The following is a 5,077-nucleotide window of genomic DNA, read 5'->3' as shown; positions in this document are numbered from 1 at the left end:
GCGTTGAGGAGTGGCAGCAGACACAGGCAAGGGATAAGGAGTGGCAGCCAGTTAACTCACAGCTACATGAGTTGTTGTCTAGTATGACGAGGTGTGGAAGTCGCGTAAGTAAGTTGGTTCCAGAGGGTATCCGGAAGAAAGTTTTGCAGCAAGCTCACGATCATATGTTATTACGTCATGGTGGGTGAACTGCGACAGATAGACTTGTTGCAGAGCAGTTTCGGTGGACGTAGAGCAGTATGTTAAGGACTGTGTGCCATGCGCGCAGAGGGCCGACATAGGCATCATCAGAAAGTGCCTCTGCCAAGGTTACCACAGGCGTCCAGTCCGTTTTCTGTGTTTGGGTTGGATGTCCTCGGGCCATTTAACCCGCAGGAAATTGGTATGTACTCACGATCATCGATCATTTATCTCGATTTTTGACAATGGTATTGATGTCAGACAAACGGGCTACTACTGTAGAGAAGGCGTTAGTAAACAATTGGATATTAAAATTTGGGGTGCCTGAGACTGTAACTACGGACCAAGGTACATCTACATCTACATCTACATCTACATCCATACTCCGCAAGCCACCTGACTGTGTGTGGCGGAGGGTAACTTGAGTACCTCTATCGGTTCTCCCTTCTATTCCAGTCTCGTATTGTTCGTGGAAAGAAGGATTGTCGGTATGCCTCTGTGTGGGCTCTAATCTCTCTGATTTTATCCTCATGGTCTCTTCGCGAGATATACGTAGGAGGGAGCAATATACTGCTTGACTCTTCGGTGAAGGTATGTTCTCGAAACTTTGACAAAAGCTCGTACCGAGCTACTGAGCGTCTCTCCTGCAGAGTCTTCCTCTGGAGTTTATCTATCATCTCCGTAACGCTTTCGCGATTACTAAATGATCCTGTAACGAAGCGCGCTGCTCTCCGTTGGATCTTCTCTAAATCTTCTATCAACCCTATCTGGTACCGATCCCACACTGCTGAGCAGTATTCAAGGAGTGGGCGAACAAGCGTACTGTAACCTACTTCCTTTGTTTTCGGATTGCATTTCCTTAGGATTCTTCCAATGAATCTCAGTCTGGCATCTGCTTTACCGACGATCAACATTATATGATCATTCCATTTTAAATCACTCCTAATGCGTACTTCCAGATAATTTATGGTATTAACTGCTTCCAGTTGCTGACCTGCTATTTTGTAGCTAAATGATAAAGGATCTATCTTTCTGTGTATTCGCAGCACATTACACTTGTCTACATTGAGATTCAATTGCCATTCCCTGCACCATGCGTCAATCCGCTGCAGATCCTCCTGCATTTCAGTACAAGGTATGAATGTTGTCTCGGATTTAATGAAGGAGGTATGCCGCATGTTTTGTATAAAGAGGTTCCGGACAAGTCTGTTTCATCTGCAGACCAATGGGAGAACGGAACGCATGCACAAGAAAATCGCAAAGGTGTTGAGCTATTATGTAGGTTCCAGACACGACGATTGGGACACCTTTTTTTTACTATATGTACAATGCGCCTATAATTCGTAGGTTCAAAATGCAACGGGCCTGTCGCCACTTGAGGTGGTGTACGGCAGAAAAGTGCCTTCTCCCTTTGACGTTTTGATTCCTAAATTAGGACCGGATTGTGAGTCGGTGAGGAAGTTTGCCAGAAGAAGTAGGAAAGTTTGAAGTTGCAAAAAGCAGACACGAAGGCGCAAGACGCCAGGAACAACCAAACATACGCATGGGTAAATTGCCGCAGTACCACTTGGGGCAATGGGTAATGGGCACTAGTGCCTGTACATCAAAGGTGGAAAGAAGAGATTTTAAACAAACTACCAGCCATACTAGGTTGTGGAAATGACGTCACTGACCAATGTGAAGATACAGTACCCCAGAAAAACGTCTGTTATATACGTCAGTTGTATGAAACCGTTTACGCGGCTCCGGAAAGGCTCAAAATCATGAAAAGTTCAATTTTTACTTTTTTGCGTTTTCTGAATCTGCAGACTATTACCTTTTAATAGATATATGATTTATTCAATTCCGAAGACTACAACTGTTTTTAAATTTTTTTTTAAATGTGTTCTACATGGGCGTGACCCACTGTGGCGTTGTTAAACTGCTGTCAAATGGTGTTATTATTAACGTCCGTGTTCATCAGGTACATTTTAGTGATGTGAGATAAAGTATGTGTTGTGGCTAACCTGTGATGGTTCAATATATATCGCTGGTGTGATTGTCGATTGTTTCATGTTTATTTACTCTGTCGTTATCTCGAAATTATTCGTAATTAATTCTGTTTCTTGAGTCTCTGTTTTGTTGAAGTGTAATAATGAGTAAAAGTAAAGTTATTAGAAATCCTCTGATGGCTTTTAAGAAAAGGAGAAATGTTGGAAAGCCAAAGGTATGTGTTATTACTGTAAATAATAACATTCTAACATGGTACGAGCGATGCTTGCTTTAGACAAGGAACGCCTTCGGGCTGCAGACAGGGCTGTAAAGAGTCTAGAAATACAAGCAAGAGTAAACAGGAGGAGGAACAAGAGGAAGCTGGAGGAGGAGTTTGCAGAGGATGAAGATAATCCATCCTATGGACCTGGAATGCACTAAAAAGTTAATCCAATCTTTGTCGCTCGATTCCCAAAACTTTTATTTTCTCATACTAATTACATGTTTTCTAAGGACATCACACACATCCATGCCCGAGGCAGGGTTCGAAACAGCGGCCGTAGCAGGCGCGCAGTTGCTGACTGAAGCGCCTAGAACCGCTCGCTCGCAGAGGCCGCGAATAAATTATTCCGCCTTCCATTACCTCTAAACAAAGATAAGTCTACAATTCTTGTGGCTTCACAAAAGTAACTCTAAGCATCGTGTACTTGAGCCGTGCTGCGGCTCGCGTTGGTGCTGTTTGTGGGTTTCTGTCCTCTGTTGGAGGCCAGACAGTATTATTTAGTTGGCACGGTTGCGGTTGTTTGTCTTCTTCTCGTGTGTTGACTGGCGCCACTCGGTTTCGCAAGCATTGCGGTTATCGGTATGTAGTAACTGTTGTCCTATCTTTTGGGCGACGTCTTAGTACGAGGTGCATTCAAGTTCTAAGGCCTCGGATTTTTTTCCTAATTAACTACTCACCCGAAATCGATGAAACTGGCGTTACTTCTCGACGTAATCGACCTGCAGACGTACACATGTTTCACAACGCTGACGCCATGATTCCATGGCAGCGGCGAAGGCTTCTTTAGGAGTCTGTTTTGACCACTGGAAAATCGCTGAGGCAATAGCAGCACGGCTGGTGAATGTGCGGCCACGGAGAGTGTCTTTCATTGTTGGAAAAAGCCAAAAGTCACTAGGACCCAGGTCAGGTGAGTAGGGAGCATGAGGAATCACTTCAAAGTTGTTATCACGAAGAAACTGTTGCGTAACGTTAGCTCGATGTGCGGGTGCGTTGTCTTGGTGAAACAGCACACGCGCAGCCCTTCCCGGACGTTTTTGTTGCAGTGCACGAAGGAATTTGTTCTTCAAAACATTTTCGTAGGATGCACCTGTTACCGTAGTGCCCTTTGGAACGCAATGGGTAAGGATTACGCCCTCGCTGTCCCAGAACATGGACACCATCATTTTTTCAGCACTGGCGGTTACCCGAAATTTTTTTGGTGGCGGTGAATCTGTGTACTTCCATTGAGCTGACGGGCGCTTTGTTTCTGGATTGAAAAATGGCATCCACGTCTCATCCATTGTCACAACCGACGAAAAGAAAGTCCCATTCGTGCTGTCGTTGCGCGTCAACATTGTTTGGCAACATGCCACACGGGCAGCCGTGTGGTCGCCCGTCAGCATTCGTGGCACCCACCTGGATGACACTTTTCGCATTTTCAGGTCGTCATGCAGGATTGTATGCACAAAACCCACAGAAATGTCAACTCTGGAGGTGATCTGTTCAACAGTCATTCGGCGATCCCCAAAAACAATTCTCTCCACTTTCTCAATCATGTCGTCAGACCGGCTTGTGCGAGCCCGAGGTTGTTTCGGTTTGTTGTCACACGATGTTCTGCCTTCATTAAACTGTCGCACCCACGAACACACTTTCGACACGTCCATAACACCATCACCACATGTCTCCAACTGCCGATGAATTTCAATTGGTTTCACACCACGCAAATTCAGAAAACGAATGATTGCACGCTGTTCAATTAAGGAAAACGTCGCCATTTTAAGTATTTAAAACAGTTCCCATTCTCGCCGCTGGCGGTAAAATTCCATCTGCCGTACGGTGCTGCCATCTCTGGGACGTATTGCCAATGAACGCGGCCTCATTTTAAAACAATGCGCATGTTTCTATCTCTTTCCAGTCCGGAGAAAAAAAATCGGAGGCCTTTGAACTTGAATGCACCTCGTATTTTCCGGGTCACGTGAGTGTGGCAGTTCAGCTGGGTCTCAGGATGAGGCGGGTCCGCGCAGTGGGAGAACACGTCGGGACCACTCGTGGCTCGCGTGGACTGCCGGATGGAAGGGCTGTGGTCACTAGGGTGCGCGACCTCGTCGTAAACAGGATCCAGCAAACCTTAGGACGAGTGCATTTCAGTCCGAGTGGAGAAAGCTCCACCATTGTGATATCTCGCGATTCTCCAGTGACTTGGGTTCGTGTTGCTGCTCGCAGTGTCGCCGAGGCGAAGAGCAGCGAGTGGAGTGCTTTCTACTCTGGTGGTAGACGATCCTTTCTCGTTCCAGGCGTGGGCACGTAATGCAGACCGCTGGTTCCGGCTTTGGCGTATTGTTCCATCGTTGCATCTGGTTTATCGGACGTCACGTAGCTTCAGCAAGATTATCATTAGTCATTCGTTAGACTGCACTAGTCTGAGTTACCATCTTGTGAAGTGAATGCAACTCTTGGCCACCTATCTTATCGCTCGCGAAAGTGTTTGTTGCCGGACCTTCTCAGAGGTCGATTATTGGAGCACTGTCTGTGGTCCCTTGTGTTACAAAGTTTACCATCATCTTATTTCATCCGTTTGGTGATCAGTTACTTGTTTTTTTTTTTAATTAGCCTTTGCTATTGTACTTGGTGTTTTACAGCAGATTTACAAATTTTTTATATTAT

Source organism: Schistocerca cancellata, chromosome 3 (genome assembly GCF_023864275.1).
Source record: "Schistocerca cancellata isolate TAMUIC-IGC-003103 chromosome 3, iqSchCanc2.1, whole genome shotgun sequence".
In the NCBI taxonomy this organism is placed as follows: Eukaryota; Metazoa; Arthropoda; class Insecta; order Orthoptera; family Acrididae; genus Schistocerca; species Schistocerca cancellata.
The sequence above is the reverse complement of the archived record's forward strand: the minus strand, read 5'-3'. Positions refer to the sequence as shown.